This window comes from Heterocephalus glaber, unplaced genomic scaffold (assembly GCF_053883595.1).
Source record: "Heterocephalus glaber isolate CG9 unplaced genomic scaffold, H.glaber_assembly_v1.0 deba00001523, whole genome shotgun sequence".
Lineage (NCBI taxonomy): Eukaryota > Metazoa > Chordata > Mammalia > Rodentia > Bathyergidae > Heterocephalus > Heterocephalus glaber.
Genome location: NW_028258327.1, coordinates 3,422,419 through 3,444,733, shown reverse-complemented (window position 1 = coordinate 3,444,733; position 22,315 = coordinate 3,422,419). Strand labels below are relative to the sequence as shown.

The following is a 22,315-nucleotide window of genomic DNA, read 5'->3' as shown; positions in this document are numbered from 1 at the left end:
GCTGAATAAACTCAGGTGCACTTGCATATAGTATTTGCTTCAAAAATAATTGTTGAGGTGTTTTATAGGAAAGTTTGATCAGAATTTATCACTTCAGGAACCTCATAATCTGGATGTTTTAGTTTCAAGATTTTATCTCTGTTTCCAGATAAAACCTCAGACAGCAATGAAAGTGATAGCTCTTTTAGTCAAAGGATCAGAGAAGTTTCATTTTTCTCCTCATTTCCTGGCGTTGCTGTCTCCTTGAACTACACAGAAGTAGTACTGAAACAGAATTATAGATCACCTAGCTGGCGATGGCATTTTAAATTTTCTGGTCATTATTAGCAAAAGCAGTCTGTATAAAAAGGAGATGGAGTTATATTCAAGTTGCTAGACAAAAATGAACATGTAAGGAAAACTGTTAAAAAGAACTTCTTTACTAGTCTTTCAATAAAGCACATTTGAACAGTAATCAACTTCTTTATTGTGATAATTACTTATTAAACCTATTATAGAAGAAATATCAAATGAACAAGGAATTGTGTTTTTGAGTGCACTATATACAGAACTACATTTTATAATAATTATTAAGTATATTATGAGTAGCCAATTAAAAAGTTATGCAGTAATTAGTCTAAAAGGCAGTTTATAAAACAGAAGCTTATAAATGTGCTTTTATTATTCAATGGAAATAAAATTATTCAAATATAAAAACTATACAAAAGAATGCCAAATGAAAATCTTTTTTAAAATGTGAAGAAAAATGATACATATATCTGAACTCATCAATTTAAAAACTTATTCTCAAGCAGATAAGTTTATAAACAAAAAAAGTTACATGAAAGTAATGGAATTATATGAGTACTAGGTCTTCAGTAACATTACTTTAATTATATTAAATTAATATTTCATTGTATAAAATGGTTGTGATATTCCTTGAGCAGATAAGGATCTAATTACTACCAAAAATTATCAGCACAATTCATAATAGCTAAATCTTGGAAGCATCTTATATGCCCATTAACAGATGAGTGGATAAAGAAAGCATGGTATTTATACATAATGGAGTATTACACTGGATTAACTTCAGTCATTTAAGAAAATGATGCATCTTAAGGACACAATGTTAAGTGAAATAAATCAGATGCACAAGCTTCAATATTGCATGGTTTCTTTTATATGAGAAACCTAAAATTTGAATAAAGAGAAAAATAAAAGATAATAGTAAATAGGGAGATAGTTATCTTGAAAAAGAGAAGGGGACCAAGAAATGGAGATGAGGAACAGGAGGGGTAGGGGATGAAAAAAGAATTAAGATGTGTTATGTATATGTACCAACTCCTGATAAGGAATGCAATCATTATGTATTTCAAACATAATATATACTATAAAAATAAAAATTGAAAAAATGTATACTTTTAAAATAATATCTATATTGAATATATATAGTAAAAGTACAAATTAAAATTTAAAAATTATCAAAGTTATTGTGTGTATTAATGGATTTATTTTATAATTATGATTGATACAAATTCTTTAACATTGTCTGGGTCACTACTGCCCTCATATACTTTGCTTCAAGGATGATGGTAATGGGGTTTTGGTTTTATGGAGCTGTTATCTCATAGTCTTCCAAAATGTAATCAAACAGAAATCTGAAAAGGAAATGTCAAGTTTAACAATATAAACCAAAGACAAATTTCTTCCAAGTTTCTGTTAATTCATTGGTTCATCCAACAAATAATTTTTTGAAAAATATCTTAAAATGAAGAGCTATGTTAATTGCTGGTATACAGTGATGAACAAGACAGACATATTCCTAGGACACATCACTAAATGTTAGATTAAATTGGTAGTGAGTGTACCCCAAATGATGCAATTATAGAAAATAAGAATAGAAATATGATTTTAAAATGTCACCAGTTTTACTGAATAATGAAATGGAGACCAGTTATATGGACCATAAGAAATTTTTTTTAATGAAGGAATTAATATTATATATTTTCAAAAATATGGGATTATTTTTATAAAATTATGAGTATATGTAATATGCATGTTGCATCAAATTTGAAGATGTAGATATGGCAAGAAATTATTTTCTATAATCTGTATCATTACAGACAAGTTATTTTTCTCCTACTCAAAATGAATAAAAATAAAGTTAATATTTTAACAATAAACTCTTATTTTGTCATTTTAAGACCATTCTATAAAACGTTTTATGTGTATGTAGTTTTTGTCCGAATGTGAACCAGGATGTCTAGAACTATGCTTATCTAAACCACAACACATGGTCGGTCTTATAAACGAAATCTACAGAAATAAAATTATATACATATATCCTTTTGCACCATTTGTATGTCTTTTAAGCTCCTATTATACCATGTGCAAGGTTGCAAGGTTCTAAAGTGTACTGGCTTCTTCCATGAACTCACATGAGACTTTTGCAGGCCACATACAAACTCCCACCTGAAGAAAGTTAACGTCTATAGCCTGGCATATGGAGGAGTAACAAGAAGTTAAACGTTATGGTTTTAAAGTAACTGAATACACTTATTGAATTTATTTAAAAATTTTTCTTTTCAGCAACAGCATCTTTTATCAAAAATATGATAAAAGTGAATATGGTAAATATGGGAAGATGAAAATTATTGTTTTATCTTTGCACTCATGCTGAAACATTTTTTGGAAAGGAAAATTTAGAGTTTCTGAATCAGAAGTTTTCTACAAAGAAGAAGTGTATAGAAGGAGAAGTGAAGAAGATCTCAGGCAACATTTTCAAACACATAATTTTGCCTAGAGTCAGCACTCAACAAGGAAACATGCAGTGAGTTCCTAATTTTATGGTCTAAACAAAAATTACAAAAGGAGCTTTTGAAGGAGGAAGTCAGTGTGAATCAAGCCATCAGGGGAAAATTAACACTTTTAATACATACTATTCATCTTTGCCCTCATAATTAAGAGAAAAGTCAAAATGAAGAGAATTGTTTGATTTCTGCAAAAAGGTAAAATTTTTAGGAAATGTGTATCACTAAAAAGTATGGATAAAAACAATTTCTTCTTGCTTAGTCTATAGCAGGCATTTTTATCATTTAAAAATATGAGATTAATTATGAATATATTTTCAATATTGTCAGAGAAATATTCTAGTCAGTTTTATTACTTTGATTAATAAAGTGAAATATTACCTTTAAAGGAAAAAATAACCAACATAATGTGTAGAGAAAGAGTAATTTATGATATAATCATATAGCACTTTAAAGTTAATAGTAATATTTACTTCTAGGTTAATTTCTTTTCTGAAATATATTCATATAAAATAATTACTGGAAATATTTTATTGAATTTATTAAATAACATTTACACATTATTGCCTAAAATTTAATGCAGACATCACAGTAATTTAGTATGATTATTTTATTATTTTGTGGAGAAGGTATTAAACAAAAATCACTTGTCATTTATTCTTTTACACTTTCTAAATATTGTTAAGTATTGACCATTAGGTATATCTGCATTTAGAGAAATGTGACCACTGGAGCGGGGTGTGGCACCACACTCCTGTAATCCCAGCACTCTGGAGGATGAGGCAGGGGTATTGCCGTGAGTTCGAGGCCAGCCTGAGCTACACAGTGATACCCTGTCTCAAAAAAAGCAAATAAAAAAAGTTCATACTCTCTGATTCATCAAATGTCCTTCTTAAATTATTATCATATACAAACTCATTTGCAGGGATTTTCATTAATGCATTATATCTAGTAGTGAAAAGTTTTTCTTTCCTAATTTTTGACTGATTAACTTAATGTTGTACCCATTAAAATGCTTAAAGAATATATAAATATTAGGCCACACCTCCAGTTAAAAGAAAAAATAAGAGAACAAATCTATATGCATATAAAGATACTCTTTTTAAAATAAAATATATTTATCTATTTATATTTATACCGACTCAACTCCAAAATTTTTTAACAACTAGAAAATTTTCATCACTGAAGATGGGGAAGTCTGTAGAGCAAATTTTGAAGGGAATAAAATTTTATTTTTCAATATGTGGAATTTTGGGTATCAAATATGAAGTAGAGATATTATGTAGATCAGAAGCAATGTCAGTACTGAGGAAATAAATCAGGTTATTTATTGATATTTATAAGTTATTCAACATCATGGGACTGAATCAGAATTCCAAGGGAAGGACTTGGTTAGAGAAGAGGGTTTTGAGACAAAGTGACATAATTTAGGTGGAAAAACAAGAAAGTATGTTGTCTGTAGAGATAATGAAGAAAATTTATCAAGGTGGAGAACATAGCTCTTTCAAAATTGGCTGATAGCACAAGTTCTGTAGTCAACAGGATTATTAGCGAACTTAAAGGAAACTGCTTCAAAACTTTAGGTTCTTCCTAGAATCAGATGAATCCAATTTTGATTTTTAAAGATTATTCAGTTGTATTTTACCTAGTTTATCAGAGCATTTTGCATACCAAACCACCAAAAGCATAGTGACTTAAAAGACAAACTTCCATTTCCCTCATATTTCTGTGGGTTGGCACAACCCAGTGATTTGTCTGCTAGTCTTGCTGTGCTCATCTGTAGTCATCTGAGATAACTCAGGTTGGCTGGTTGAAAGAGGTGTGATATGGCCTAGATTATATGGGTTAGTTCTGTATTTTGCACATTCACTACTCTTTCAGAAGAATTTCCTGGGCTGCAAGAAGAAACACTAGGGTCCAAAGCTTCTTGAGGTCATGGTTAGGAATTCACATAACTTTTTTGTAACATATTTGTTTGATCAAATCATAGTACTCATATAACAACCCAAGTTCAAGACATATAAAATTAGATCCCACTGTTCGGAAAATATTGTGGCAATATCTGTAACCTAGCATATGTTCCTTTGAGCACAACAGTTCATAGCATGCTCACCTGTGTTTTAAGTCACTGAATATCTCATTTGATTATGGTATCAGGCTTGAAATTCAGGATCATATGATCTAAATTAGATTCTAAGGCAGCTGTGTCTCTTTATTAAGAGACACAAAAACAAGGACAACAAAAATCTGCCGCCCACATATCTGAATACAATGCTGACACTATTTCAGGACAACTAAAATAGATATTCCTTTTATCTTTATTGAGTTTTAAACTGAAACTTTGGTTATAGGAAATGCATCTGAAGTAGAGATTATACAAATACTGTATATATTGTGTAGGTTACCAGTAGATGTGGAGCTGCATGCAGATGGAACAATATGAGGAAAAGATTAGAAATTGGAGTTTAATGTGGTGGAATCATGGAAAAAATCAGTAGGAGATGAATGGAAGTACTCTACTAGATTACTTTAATGAAAAGCCTTAAAATAAATTAAAATGAAAGTCATTGGAAATATTGATCATGAAAGCTGTGAAGAGAGTTGCCTTTAAGAAGATAATTATGTCTTCCAAGCAAAAATTCCATAAAGATTAAGTCTAGGAGCAGGAAGATAATTTAGAAGGATCTTGTAATAATTAACCTGAGATGATTTTCCTAACCTAAAGAAAGTAATAATGTGAATGGAATATAAATGAATGTTTCCAAAGACACTCAGACATTTTAGGTGGAAGACTAATTGATGGCTAATTGAATATTGTGAAGAAAGTTGAATGTGTATGAGAGACATTTTTAGTTTTTTGAGTTGAGTCAAAGTAGAACTATTGTTTCTTGAGGTAGAAATATGTAAAAAAAATCTTTTTGGAAACAGTGTTAAAGTTAGTACTGCATATATTCAGCTTTAATATCCCTGTAGAAGACTTAGGTACATGTTTTCAGAGTATAATCATATATTTAAGTCAATAAATGAATAAGGGCCATGAACAGACTTTACTATGTGACACCATGAAATCAAATGAATGTAATGAGTAGAATTTGGTGAGGGAGAAAAAAATCATAACAAACCTTAAAGCCTTGTGATGTTGAAAGTTTAGGAGAGGGAAGAGGGATACTAATGTCAACTATAATGAAACTATAAGGAAACTATAATTTTGAGGTAAAACTATGCATTGTGGACTTTTTCTTATATTAAACAACTGGTAAACAGCTGAGTGTGACTGAAAAACGGGCCAGTCTCATCCTGACGCTCAAAGCCACACTCGAACTTTTGTGAGTTGTATTCTTTATAGAGTCAGAAATGGAAGAAAGCTGTTCTATCATTTATAACATCTGACCTCTCATCTTCACTAAGAGTAATTTAAAGTACAGGGTAAAAATAGTACAGGGTATAATCTTTCTCAAGTCCATATGCAATTGAACTATTAAGAATCATTCTTGGGCCAGGGATTTAGCTCGATGGTGCCACCACCTGCCTGGCAAGCACAAGGTCCTGAGTTTGATCCCCGGTACCAAAAAAAAAAAAAAAAAAGAATCATTCTCATAAAAAATATTTTTGTTACTAAATCATAAACAACCTTAATTTTTCTGATTTTTAAAATTTAGTGTTAGACACTCATACTTTCTTACTACATCCCCACTTCTTGTAGAATTTACACTTCAGAGAGAGCCAAGGTATTTGAATAGGAATTTGTTCTAGATAAAAATTACTGCAAATATATGAATTGTGACCTCAGTGTTGTGTGAATTCATTTTTGTGAACCTGATACATCTACATTCTAATGCTTACATTTGAATAAAAATCTTAATTTTGTTAATGAGATTTGTTAAAACAACCTTTTCCTTTTCCAGATTATTTAGTAAAACCAAAAACTACTAGTTGTTTGTTTGAGGTAACGTTCAAGAGTATATGATGGTTCTAGTTGGAGATATATATTGACTTAATTTTAATAATTGTGGTTAAATACTCTCCTTAAACAGGAGAGTTTTTTTTCACTCATTATTTCTCCCAATTCATTCTACAAGCCCAGGCTTTACTGTTGTTATCTGTGGCCAATCTATGAACTAGTATTTTTACCAAAGAGATTTCCAAGCAAGATTGCACACTGGAGATATTTAAGGGAATTTAATACCCTGGCCAGTATCTTATCCCTGGAGCACTATGTTAATTGCTTTAGGATGGAAATAGCTATTCTATTTTTACCCAAAAGTCTCTCAATGACCTTAAAATATAGCTACAGTTGTGCATCCACAGCTCCATAATCCACAATAGGGTTAAATTACTTCATCTTAATTTAAAAAGGAATAGATACTAATAAGCTATATAAATGCTTATTTTTTTCCACAAAAACAAGCAGCCTTTATTGCAGTATTACAAAACACTTTCCATTTTGGAAATATTTAGCAATGTACTTTGCTTCAAGGGTTGGGAAGAAGGTTGGAAACTAAAAAGTGAAATTTCAACGACATTTCTAAAAGAAAAACTGTCCCAGCCCTCCCACTCAAATAAAAATCCAAATGTCACTTAATTTCACTACCCAAGAAGAGGCCACGAGGAAAGCAGCAGGCAAAACTCTGGCAATTTCACTGTGGATCATGTAAGAGACAAAGGAACATTCAAAACAGTCACCAGTATGGTGGATTGCACTAATCGTTTCTGTAGTCATTTCTGCCTCCCATTTTGCCTCCATAGCCACCTCAGTCTCTTCCATAGCCTCTACTTCGGTCTCCATCCAGCCTCCACTGCTACCACCACCACGGTTTCCTCCATACCCCCCTCTACTTCGTTCTCCTCCATATCCTCCTCAGTCTCCACCATATCATCCTCGGTCTCCACCACAGCCACCTCGATCTCCTCCATAGCCTCCTCCTCGGTCCCCACCAAAGCCACCACTTCTGTCCCCACCATAGCCACCCCCACTTCTGTCTCCTCCCTAGCCTCTTTGGTCTCCCCCTCTGCCCCCACAAACTCTGTAGCCCCTCTCTCCTCCGTAGCCTCTCCCCCAGAAATCTCCTCCTGAGGGACGGGAGCCCTCTGGTCTAGGCTCATTGCACTGATTACAGGAATTTCTTCGAGCAAAGTTCATATGTCCACATGACGGATTAGGGCAAACCAACCCAGTCCCCGTTTTGGGGGTCTCCGCCTCTCCCCTGAAAGCTTCCAAGCCTCTATAGCCTCCACGGCCTCGCCCCCCACCTCCACTTCCACTTCCTCCCATGAATTGAGGTCTTCGAGTGGTAAAGGACACTTTAATGATGTTGTCATGGAATTATTTTCCATCAAACCAGTCAATGGCTGCCTTAGCTGAAGGAGGGTCATCAAATAACACTCTTGCCTCCACTTTTGGCTTCCCTGTGTCTTTGTCTGTGTAAAGATTTATCGTTGGTTTTCCAGTTTTCTTGTTTGTCTTCATAATTCCTATTTGTTTAAAGAACTCTCCCACTTGATCTGTAGATACACCCTCCCCAAGTCCTTGCACAAAGATTGTGCTGTTTTCTGAATTATCAGATTCTGAATCAGCATTTGCTCTGGGTCCATAATCCCTGTGACCACCAAAATTTTTGAAGCCACCACAGTCACCACCACTTAATCCTGTCATAGGACCTCTTTCATCCTTGTCATATCTCCCATGCCCTCTACCTCCTCCCTGTGACCCACCATATCGTCTATTATCTTCTCCATACCTATTCACATCACAATGGTCATCTTTTGTATGATGACTGTAATTTTCCCTTTGTGAATGATAGGACTTCTGGCTTTGATTATAGGAATCATGCGCTGATCATAATTTGATTGATCATCTTACGAGCTTTGATGCTGATCATACCCTGACTGCTGGTCATACGAATCTTGCTGACCATAGTTTGATTGGTTATATGAATGTGCTCTTCCACCTTGGCCTCCTGATGATTCTGTGTGTTGTTGTCCCTGGTTATAATACGACTGCTGGCTATGTGAGCTCTGCTTTTGATTCTCATAACCACCGTAAGACTGTGTATAACCTGATTGGCTCTGTCTATAACTGGAGTAACTGCTATAGTCCTGCCCATATGAAGAATCAGTTGTTTCTCCATAGCCAGAATAGCTTTGTGGTGCTTTTCCATAGCCTTGGTTGCCTTGATTTCCATAGGAAGAACAACTTTGCTGCTCAGCCCCAGACTGACCGTAACTTCCAGAATCCGACGTGACTAAGGGCTGAGGTACGGAGGCCCCTGCGGAGAACAAGGAATAAGTGAGCCAGGCGAGGAGGCGGCCGGAGCTGTTCTGAGAGAAGACGGGTGGGCTGACTATAAATGCTTATTTTAAACTGTCTGTCCCTATAATTTTTTACAAAATAATTTAATTTCCCTGTTAACACACCTTGAAAAAACTTTAAACAATTATAGAATATCAACATTATTTCAAGCACAGTATTTTGGAAGAATTAACCATTCAAAGAGATTTTAAACTATTTTACGTAATGTCTTTAATTTTACTTTTACTTTTAAAACTGATCACATGCTCACTGAAACGAAGCCAATTTCATCCCAGATTATAACATATTTTAAGAAATGTAAAGATCCACACATTGACTGAGGGTAGAGTGAAAAGTACAGCATTCAACAATTATCCATAGGATTGGAGGGAAGCAGAATGGAACTGTGTACAGCATCAATTTTAATTTTTTGCTTCAAAATCTATAGAACAAAGCCTTTCATTGTTTCAATCGCAGAATGTGGATAGCAGACATAAAACATGCTAGTCTGCTCATGTGAAAAGCGTTTTTAGGAGAACTGGCTCTGAAGGGAAAGCTGCAACAGTTTCCTCACTATGTATATTTTTAAAAGAAGGAGCATTGCCTAGTAAGTTTCCATACTCTTCTTCTTCTGAAATCCTTACAGAAATCAGACTAAGTGCCATTGAACCTTCCAAACAAAACAAACTTCTGATCTATTCTCACAGCACTCATGCTAAAAAGTCAGAAAAGTAAAACATATTGCAGGAACCCTCAGCGTGATTGGGATTTAGACATTCTCTAAAATTTTTTCATGGCACTAGGTATATATGACAATGTCACCACAGTAGAATATAATGCCCTTGAAGTCAGGGCCTACGTTTTGCAGCTAACTACCTACTCATTTAATCAGTAAGTGAAGAGAATCACTGTACTTCTTGGCACCCTCTATTAATAATAGGAGAAGAGATAAATTAACACACTGAAAAATCAATATTTGCTATTTTTTAATGAAAGTGGCTGAGAGATATTATAAATAAAATTAGTTGACTTACTCCAATACACCATAATGACAAATGACAACAATCATGCTGAAATTCAACATCAACAACAAATAATTAAACATTGAATGAACCTGACAGAAGACCTTTAAAATGTTGCCAAAATCTATTTGGGTAAACTGAATGTTTACAACAAGTCTAATGATTTCATCAGTCTTAATTATAATTGTAGTTTAGTAAAAGACTCACATCCACTAAAAGTAATGAAGAATGTGTCAAATGTTTGAAGAGAAACAATTAACCACTGCCAAATGGTTATTGTTTTGCAAATAATCAGAAATTGGGGAAAATGATGGTAATTGCAAGAGAAAGTCTATTATATCTGACACACCACAGTGACTCCCTTACATAGCAGCTCAGTGTGGTAAATTATTATGATTCACACACTCTCTATCTCTTCCATGACATTTTTTCAAGTATCATTTTTGTTTTTCTCTGAAATATTTTTTAAAATTTAAAAACAATAAACATGAAACAGAAAATTGTTGCAAAAATATTTCCTTTAAAATCTGAAGGTTGCTTTGTTTAAAGGGTAGATATTAAAATCAGAAACAAAATTTGTTTAAAAGAAATACAACTTTCTGCATACAAAATTCTTTATAGTAAGATTAGTGGAAAATAACATCAAATTTTAAATTTAAGAAAACATATAAATTGATGGATATTTTGAATATGGGCCACGGATTACTTGTCTCCAACACAGAAAGGGAATATTGTAATATTTATGTAGATATACCAGAGCTTTAACATCATTTGGTACACATACTTTCACATTAATTTGCATTTCCTGTAAACATTTTTATCTTTTGATACAAGGCACATATTACATAGAAATTGTACTCCTATTAGGTGTTTCATTCATTTCTGACTATTTTATAATAGTAGTAAGACCATAAAAGATTTGTTTAAATTACTTTAAAATTTTTCTTGAAATATGATTACCTGAGAGAATATTCCTAAAGGAAAATTGTAGTTTTAAAGTACATAGATGATTTTGTTAGCATTTTTGTCAAATTTAAAGCTAGGAAGAAATACATAACAAATTTAAAGTGTCATGAGAGACATACAACTTACATGTACCTGAAAAGGCAATATATGGTATTACATTTTATTATGTTTTGCTAATTTAATAGGGATATTTGTCCCTTAAATTATTTTAAATTGCACATTGTCAAATTCTACTGAGACTGTACTTTCTTCTATGAAATTCCAGGCTGAACACATATTTGATAAATGATATAAATTTTGGATACTAATTGTGGATTTTGATTTTAACATGCATTTACTACTAATTCTATTCCTGATGCTTACATTTTATGAGCATTTGTTGATTTTATCAGTTAATAAACATTCAGAAAGCTTTTATTTCTGGTTAGAGGCAAAAGCCCCAAATTTTAGATTATCTCTAAAACCCCCATTGCAAAAGGAATATAAGATAAGCTTTTATATGCACAACAGTGCTGGAAAATAAGGGAAGGTATATCTAACAAGCAAAAATCAGAGCAATTTTTAAATATATATTGTGTTCATCAGATAAAGAAACTGTGAACATCCCATCTCAATGCTGGCAAGCTCATAATCTACATTCCCCAGTGATTTTCTAAACATAGAGTATTAGGCCAGGAAATGTGGACTCATTGAAACTCAGGAAGCAGAAAATAAAACTACAGACTTGAAAATTGTACCAATTATTTATAAGAATCAGGTAAACTATACTTAAAACAGTGTCATTACATCTATTACAGATGAAGTACAACATAGTAACCATAATAAAGGACAATATGTATCTAAGCCGTTTTCTCAAATCATTTGAATCTTAAAACATTGGTTCAAAATATTAAGTTCTTTACATTCAAGTAGTGACTTGGAATAAAAATTTTGAAGATAATATTTTTTAAATAATAATGCAGAATTTATAACCAGTTGTAATGAAGTAATTGGGACTAGATTTTCCCTCTCACATAAAAAAATTAGAGTCTAGAAAAATTATATGTGTTAGCTGTCTTCAGAGAACAGATAACACAATACCCAACTACATTTTCTGAGAAAAATAAAATGAAGAAATAAGGGGAGCCCCAGATTTCCCTCGAATTACATTTGAAGACTCATCCTGGACTGTGGTGGAAGAACCTTACCTGATAATTGAATTAAGGCAATTGAAATAGGAATTTGAGGAGTTTAAATGTATGTAATTTGTGTGACACAGTACTGCAGAGCAGGGAGGTTCAAAGAAAAGAAAATTCAGAAACTTGTTTATGGTCTCCATTGACCATTGAGTCTGTAAATGAATGATAAATTACATGTACATCAAGTGACAGTTCACAGGCTGAACAAAATACAACTAAGAATGTATAAGAAGAGCAATGGGAATAGTTCACCCAAAGCTGAAGAATTTTCATGTTCTGTGAGCAGCAGTGTACAGTAATTTGGGAAGTCCAATAGAGATCCTGAAAGGAATACAAAACAGATAATAGTGTAGCTAACTATAAAGACCTGTCCAAACAAAACTTAAAAGCAAACAAAAAGGATCAAGCTGACTAACGATGTGGCCTACAAGAGTAAGTTTGTACAGTCTTTAAAAAAGAAGAAGAAAAACCTCAGCACTGAATAACATAAAATTCATAAGGCCCACAATCCAATAACAAATAATTAAGCATGCAAAGAAGCAAGAAAATTATTATCAATAGAAAGATAAGATTTTTTAAATGCAGATATTAAGAAAATCATAGAATCAGTTAAAGGAATGTCTTTTTTAAGAAACACATTTTATAAAAATCATCGATATGTAGTTTTAGGGCTGAAACATAGAAAAAAAAGACAAAATAAAAAATGAATAGTTGACTATCTAGAGATCAAATATCTAGTACCAAATTCTATTACAATGAAAATAAAGTTTGATGAGAGGAGTATATAGTGACTAAATAGCAAAAATCATTGGAAAGTTAATGTTGCAAATTTTTCAAATTTAAAAAATGATAAATTAACACATACTTGTAAATTAATAAAACCCAAATAGAATAAGCAAAAATAAAACCACAAGAACATTACTATCAAATTGCTGAAAAACAATAATAGAACAAACATCATAAAATGATTTAAAATTCAAGAACATTATCCTGAGGGCTGATCAGACCCTCAGCTATCTTTTGGGGTGAACAACAAGAAATAAAAGGAAAGAGACAGAGACAATTTTCAAGATATAAAGGGAGAACCATAAAGAGGGAGGCCTGCCTCTAGTGGAGAGACTGGAATAAAACTCAGTAGTTGGTCCACTTTTACTAGCCAGTGAGAAGTGCATGGGGAGGGGGGGCAGGTAGCACATATTTCATGGAACAGGAACTATATAGAATGGGTGGATAAAGATTAAATTAATGAGAAACTAGATTTTCTCTACACTCAAATGCCCATATATGGACAGCTGTCATCGCCAGATGATGTCTTGCCTCAGGAGTGCCAGGTTATGGGCTTTCCACCCATAGCCACAGGGCATGCAGCCTTCCACATACTCCCCTGTTCCCAAAGCAAGATAATACTGACCTGTAGACTGTGAGGTCTGAGTTACATAACCTAGTCCCCAACAACATCACGTGCTAAAAACAAAAGGTAACAATGATTACTGATTTCCATCAGAAAACTGAATTGTGTTTTTAAATGCTGAAAAAAAATGTATCTAGAATTCTACATACAGTAAAAGAATCCTTCAACAAATCAAGCCAAACTAAATATCATTTCTTAAGAACAAAAATACAAACAAGCAAAACCTAAATGATGTTTCTATCAACAGCTTAAAAGTAAAAAGATTAAATATATAATTATACCATAAATATTAATAATGACTAAGCTGGTATAACTTTATTAATATCAGAAAAAGGAAGTTCTAGAAAAGGATCATTCCAAAGACATAGAATGATATTTCATAATGATAAAAGGAAAACCCATCAGAAAGACATACTTCTCATATAAAGTGTTCTAATATAGAGTCTTGGTATATAACATGAACAAAAACAGTGGGATAATTTTAAAAGTTTACACTTCAGAAAAAATTGAATATTCAATAATTATCTGTTAGCAATTTAAAAAAATGAAGGCAGAACTAACTGATTCAAATTGACTTAATTAATTCACAGTACATTAAAGAGAAGAATACACATTCTTTTCAAGTACATATAGAACAATAATTGGCCATATGTTAGGTCATTAAATATTTTGCAGTAAATGTAAAAACAAGGATATAGATCAATTGAAGAAATCTGTAAAACATCAAAATGTTTTAAAATTTTTGTATAATTTTAAACAACACTTAGAATCAAAAACTTTTTCATAAAAAATATTATTATTAAAATATCTGAGTTTGGTTCTGTTGAATGGTCTTTCTCTTGATTACTTGCTTTTTTTTTTCTTTCCTTGCTTTTTTCTGTGTCTAATATGTTCTGTTCTTATTCTTTATGATTATTGTCTTTACTGATTTTCAATTAACATATATTTTTATGTAAAGCCAGATATTTTGTTTAGACTTAATTATACACCATTCATATCTGGAAAAGAGTGAGACTCTTTTGCTAGATATTAGCATGAAAGGGGCTGGGTCTATATGATTATGAATACATAAACGCTGTGATTTAGATGATTTAGATAATTGGTCCCTAGGATGGAACTATAGAAAGATATTGTAGAGCTTTAGGAGATGGGGTAGAATTAGGAGGGATTTTTGGTCATTGGAGGTGCACCCATGAAAAGGATTGTAGGAAAACAGCACCATCCAGTCTCACTTTCTTTTTCTTTCCATTAAGTTTATTGGTACATTTTAGGTATATGATATGATGACATTCATCATTGGGATCTTGTATCTTTACATGATGTATCTTGGTTCTTATTTTTTCCCCATCTCACTGCCCTCCCTTCAACCCCGCCACCATTCCCTATTTACAAAGACTTTGTTTCCATTTTTTTTTCCTTTTCTCATATTTTTTCTTTTCCCTTCTTTCCTTTTCCCTACCCCTCCCACTTCTGCTAACCCTCTAGAACTTTTCTTCCTATTTCACCATATCAATTATACATTTTGACCCTTATTTACACTTTTAGTTTTTCACACCAGAGAAACTATTCAGTATTTACACATGTGTGTCCTATTTATTTCACTTAAGAGTATGGCCTCAGTGTGCATCTACTTAGCTATAAATGCCTCTAGTTCTCATTATTTATGGCTAAGTAGTACTCCATTTTATTAAAAAAAAAAAAAAAAAAAAAAAAACATCTTTTTTATCCAGTCTCCAGTTGATGGGCACTTGGGCTATTTCCAAGCTTTAGCTATTACAAACTGTGCCTCTATAAACATAGGTGGAGCATATGTCACTGTGGTATGATTCTTTTAATTCTTTGGGGAAGATACCCAACAGGGGAATAGCTGGGTCAAATGGGACTTCCTGTCCTAGTTCTTTGAGGTATTTCCATACTGATTTCCACAGTGGTTGCACCAGTCTACACTCCCACCAGCAGTGGAGCAGGGTTCCTCTTTCCCCATAGCCCCCCCAGCATTTGTTATTGGTTGATTTCGTGAAGGCAGCCATTCTTTCTGGGGTGAGGTGGAATCTCAGTGTTGTTTTCATTTGCGTCTCTTAAATGACCAGTGATGTTGAACATTTTTTCATGTATTTATTTGCTATTTCTACTTCTTTGTCTGAGAAATGTCTGTTCATTTCAGATGCCCATTTTTGAGTTGGGTCTTTATATTTGTGGGATCTGCTTTTTTTTTTTTTAGTTCCTTATATATTCTAGATACTAGACCTTTGTCTGAGTAACAGCTAGTAAAATTTTTTTCCCACATTTAGGTTGTCTCTTAGCTCTGTTGGTGGTTTCTCTTGCAGTGTAGAAGCTTTTTAATAAGATGAGTCTTAATTCTTTGTTCTAGTTCCCATGCTACTGAGGATTTGTTCATAAAGTATTTCCCTATTCCAAGGTCTTTGAGAGTTCTACCTAACTTATCTTCCAGCAAGTTTAGTGTTTCTGTTTTAATATTTACATCTTTAATCCAGTTTGATTTAAGTTTAGTGCATGGTGAAAGATAGGAGTCTAGTTTTAATCTTTGTCAAGCTGAAATCCAGTTTTTCCAACTCCATTTATTAAATAGGCTGTCTTCCCTCCAGTGGGGATGGTTGGCTCCTTTGTCAAAGATGAGGTAGCTGAGTATGTCTGGAGTTGTTTCTGCATCTTCTAATCTATTCCACTGATCCTTGGGTCTGGTTTTTTTTTTTTTTTGCCAGTACCATGCTGTTTTTATCACAGTGGCTTTCTATAGTCTCACTTTACTTTCTGGCTCATGAAGTAAGAAATTTGTTTTACTGCACACTTCTGCCCTTCTATACCACCGTTCCCAGAGACCCAAAGCTGTGGGGCTCCTGGGGGTCTTGGATCATTCAAACCATGAGTGTAAACAAACCCGGTCTATTTAAAAATGGATGTTTCATGTATTTCATTATGCTAATGGCAAGGTAATTGGTAAAATCAGAATTTGGCTTCTGCGGTTCTTATGGTGGCCTGTAAGGATCACACACCTCAAAATCCACTTATATTACTTTGTGGTAAGGATAGAAGCAATAATGTGGTAAGGAGGAAGCAACATCTGTTTCCTAACCAGCTTACACAGTGTTTGGTATCGGTCCCAGGTAAGCAAATGCTTACATCTTATACTAAACTCAGAGGTCCTCTTGGATTATATGTATTGATTACACTAAATAAATTCAGATTTGTGGTGACTTCAGAAAACATTGTAATTTTGCACCTCATTTAACAATATTTGATTATTTTTAAAATTTTGTTAGAAGTACTTGTCCCAGATTTCTATGTTGTAGAACATTCACTGTTGTTTTAATTTGCAGTTGGATGACTAAAGATAGTGCTTAACATCTTTGGATTTACTTTATCTGTCCTATGATATCATCTTTTGCAATATGTCTATTCAATATTTTGCCTTTTTAGTAGTGATTTGTAAGAGTTAATTACATGTTTTGTATATTATTCCCTGTTCTTTTGCTTTTTTTTTTTTTTTTTTTTTTTGATACCAGGGATCTAACTCAGGACCTTGCACTTGCAAGGCAGGTGGTGGCACCACTGAGCTAAATCCCTGGGCCTATATTTCCTTTTTGTTTATAGAATTATGTCTTACTTTTTCAAATTTTATTTTATTGGTACATTTAGATAATACATAATGATAACATTCACCATAGGAAAATTATGCCTATACGTGATAGATCTTGCTTCTTTTTTTCCCATTCCTTTCCCCCTCCCTTCAACCCTTCTTCCCCTCCTTATTTACAAAAGCTTTGTTTCCATTTTTTTCCTTCCACTCTCTTTTTCTTTTCTTGTCCCTTTTCTTTCCCCCTCTATGACATGACCATCCTTGTGTTTACTCTGGTGTTCATTTAGTATCACTCCCATATGTGTGTTTGTATGGGGGCGGTATTGGGGATTGAACCCAGGACCTTCACATTGAGCTACATACCTAACCTGTATTTTGAGACAAAATTTTCCTAAGTGTTTAAATTGCCTTGAATTTGAGTGCTTTCTGCTTCAGCTCCCTTAGTTGCTGTAATTACAGTCATGAACCTTCATACTGAATTTAATATAGTATTATGTAGCTGAAATTTTTTGTTACATACAATTTAGAAATGTTTGGTAATTATTTCTTCAAATATTTTCCCATACTATCCTCTGTCCTTTCTATTTAAATTACCCATATTATTTGTCCACTTTCTATAATCCTAAAACTTTTTAAGCATTTTTCATTAGGTTTAGGAGTTGATTACATAATAAGAAATGTAACCTTTGGGTATCTGTTCTGTGTTTGCTCTCCTATGATGTTTACAACAATAAGTACCAGGTTATAACCCATTCACAGACAGATGTATTTAATACCTATGATCTTCGGCTCTTCTCTTGAATGTAATATAGATCTCTTGATTGGCAAATTTTACTGGCCTTTTCTATTTCTCTTCACCTTTGCCTAAGGATTTTAGTCTTTATGCTTTTGTGATATTTTCTCAGACTTCTGCCCATCACTTCATCTATTAGGAAAAATACTCATGACTCAGTGATATTAAAATGAAGTAAAATGGATTGTGAGAAAAAGAAGAGCTGCTTTCACTCAGACTTTCTGTTTATAAAGTTATAACATGAATCTAGAGGCTTACAAAATTTTACTACTCTGAAATTATTTTTAGTATGAAATGTTTTTCAACATTTTTGATATATTTCATTAGTGAAGAAAATCTCTATCAAATTTTTCATGGACTACCAATATTTTCAGAATCTTAGTGATATTTACATATTACCAATGAGTTTATGCTACTTTTCTAATTAAAAATCTGACAAAAAGAAATACAAGTTTTGCATATATAAAGAAAAGAAAACCAGCCAAATTAATCATTTTTATAAATATTAATATAAAAATCAATTAAGCTACACATAGTGTGAGGTTGTTAAAGAATCTATATGTTAAATTATTAATAAAATTATAATTAAGCAAACTGACCTGCATATAGAATGAAGATTACTGTATCAGAAGATGATAAGATTTTAGTTTATATAAATGTCTGTTTTGTTGTGCATATTTGTGGGCTGTCTTAATTTTTAAGAACTCTATATTCAACATGCATTTTTTCCATAAGTTTTCAATAATTGAAAAAATCTAGATATTTAAAAATATACTCTAGATTCACAAAAACAAAATAATACCTATAATAATGTTGCACAATGTGAGAAAAGAATCATAAATAAAGGAACAAACAGTGCTCATGTTAAGGAAAAGTTATGGATATGCTGTACAGACATTAGTATTTTAAGCATTACGGAACCAGAAAGACATGAAAACACAGTTGTAAATAGAAGATAATAAGCAACAGTCACAAATTGTATAGAAACATTATGAAAAAATGCACCTCAATGCTCCCATTGATGCTGAAATTGTGCCCTTGACATGATGAAAGCAGTTTAATAAAATTTTGGAATTATGCTTCATTCATTCTTCATGCTTCCTTTAAAGGATTTTATATTCTCAGCTATTTGATTTAGAGTATCACCAGTAAGAGGTATGCATTGCTTCCTCCCATTAACATAGAGTTAGCTTGGCCTCACAATTTACTTTGGACACTGTACCATGAGTAGAGACAAATGCAGATGCTCTAAAAATATTTTTTAATGTTTCCACCAGGTGTCTTGTTCTTTCCTTTTGCTGAAGGGCATGTCTTAATGTGAAGATGCTCCTTTAGATCAGATTCTGAGACAAGAAATTACAGCAATAACAACTTCAAATTGGAAACAGGAGCGAGCTGCCAACTTCCATCTTAAGAAAGTAAAATAGCTCAGTGGTTCTGCCACATGCCCCGCAAGCACAAGGACTCAAGTTCAATCCCCAGTACCAAAAAAAACAAACAAAAAAAACTGGGTTACTACCATTTTACAGGCTGAGGTTTCAGGTTGGTAGCCTACAAAAACCTGGTTTGGCGCCTTACCTTCCACTTCTCCAGTTTTGTGAGACAATCTCTGGATTAATAGGAAAAGGCCATGATGGACTGAAATATCTCCTAGATCCCAGTTGTGGCTAACATAAAATTATTCTTAAAAGATATCATAGACCACAGGAGCAGAACTGAAATGACTAGGAACTTCAAGAAATTATAGAACTCTACTTTAAATTTCTTATGTGTTAGCTATTTTGAATACTAAAAACATGGCAACAGGTCGTTCAATTTAGAATAAGGAGTGACATTTCTTTTATGAACAGAAAACAATAAGGAGAATCAGGAAATCAAAAATTCAGATAAAATTCTTTCATAATTCAAGATAACTTGCCAAAATACAATAAAAGTTGCAAGCCTATTGAAAACTCATTTCTGGGTCCCTGCAGCTGCATGGAATTGTGGGAGTTGTGTCTGCCCTTTGGCTACATTTCAGGAAGGCAACAATTATTTAACATCACATCACTATACGAGTTCTGCTGAGGCCCCCAATGCTGAGGACCATAGCTGTCCACAGCACCAAAGAGGAGGTCAGCCTTCCAGGCTGCCATACCACTGACCCCAGTGCTGAGGAGAAGAGCTGAACTCACCTCTCAGGAGGAGCCTTCTGGACTGCCATACAACCACCCCCAGCAACAAGGAGGTGAGCTATGAGGGCCCCAGCAGCACACACAACTCCCCACACACACAGACTTTGAAATGAAAAGACACATAAATAAGTCTCAAAACCAGACTTTCAGACCACCTAAAGCAACCCCAAAGGGAAACAAGATGGAATAATCTGATACTCAACCACATGGAATCCCTGAACTGGCAACAAAAGAGGATCTGGAAAAAATGAAATCAGAAATTTCTCAGATAACACCAGAGATTATGCCTATAGTGCAAGACATGATTAATAAATCTAGAGAGGACACAGATAAAAAGACAGATAAGCTGAGGAACATGATGGAATCCCAACATAGGAAACAAATGGAATCCATAAAACAGATTTCCAGGAGATTAAAAACTCCATTCAAAGCTTACAAGGCAGAATGAGCCAATGTGAGGACAGAATTTCAGATATAGAAGAGAAGATTGCAATTAGTGACCAGGAAAACAAAAATTTCTTTGAAGTAGTAAGGGACCATGAGAAATCCAGCAGCTGCTAGACAATGCAAAGAAGAATAACAGACTGATTAGTCAATGAAGAAACAGGAGAGACTACAGAAGACATACAAAAAACTATTCACAGAAGTGATGGCAGAAAACTTCCCAACCAGGGGGAAAGAAATTGACATACAGATAAGTGAGGCATATAGGACTCCAACAAGCCTTGATCAAAAAAAAAAATCTACATACAGGCATATAATAGTTAAGATTCCAGAAACCCAACAGAAGAACAAAATTCTACAAGCAGTTAGAGAAAAAAAAAAATCAAATACAAAGGAAAACCTATCAGAATCAGAGCTGACATCTCAGTCTAAAGCATTAAGGCAAGAAGAGCTTGTAGTGATGTGTTTCAAGCACTAAAGGAAAACAGCTTCCAATGCAGATTGATGTACCCTGAAAAACTATTTTTCAAAATTGATGCAGAAATAAGACTTTCATGATAAAGAGCACCTTAAGAAATTCATGAATATCAAACCAGAGCTCCAAAACATTTTAGACTATATACTAGGAAAAGACAATGAAGATCACAACCCCAGGAAGCCCAGTAGAATGAATCCATTGGGAATGACAAGAAATTAAATGCAAAGGGGGAGAATCCAACAAAAAGAAAAAGTCATGACAATGATAACTCAATACATATCAGTTATAACCATCAATATTAATAGTCTCAATTCACTAATCAAAGGAAATAGACTGGCAGAATGGGTCAAGAAGCAAGATGCAACAATATGCTGCATTCAAGAAACACACTTAATTCAAACAGAAATTCATAGACTGAAAGTTAAAGGGTGGGAAATAATACTTCATGTGACAAGAACCCAAAAAAAAGCAGGAGTAGCTATCCGCTTTGCAGATCAAGTGGATTTCAAACCAACACTGATTAAGAGAGTCAAAGGACACTACATCCTTGTAAAGGGAACAATCCAAGAGAAAGAGATGACAATCATTAATATATATGCACCAAACACTAGTGTGCTGAACTATATAAAACAAATACTAATGGACATGAAAAATCAAATAATCACTAATACAATAGAAGTGGGGGACCTCAATACCCATTGTCACAAATAGACGGATCAACCAGACAAAAAATAAGCAATGAAAAACTAGAAATCAATGGAACCCTTGAACAAATGAACTTAACAGATGTTTACAGAGTGTTCCACCCACAAAATCAGAATACATATGCTTTTCAGCTGCACATGGGTCATTCTCCAAAATAGACCACATACTTGCTCATAGAACACATTTGACTAGGTGCAAAGGAATTGAAGTTATTCTCTGTATATTATCAGACCATAGTGTGATGAAATTGGAGATCAATAGCAAAAGAAACTGCAAGAATTTCATAAACACATGGAAACTTAACAACACATTTCTGAATAACCAAAGGGGCACAGAGGAAATTAAAGAAAAAGTCAGACAGTTCCTACAATTAAATGACAATGACAACACAACATATCAGAATCTATGAGACACAATGACAGCATAGGAATTGAAGACAATATCAGATAACGGAAAGACATCCCTTGC

The 22,315-nt window shown here is 33.4% G+C and overlaps 1 pseudogene; it reads right to left on the bottom strand.

Moving 5' to 3' along the window:
* Positions 1–7,273: 7,273 nt before the first annotated feature.
* Positions 7,274–22,315, bottom strand: part of LOC101696464 (TATA-binding protein-associated factor 2N pseudogene) — a 42,427-nt pseudogene continuing 27,385 nt past the window's right edge.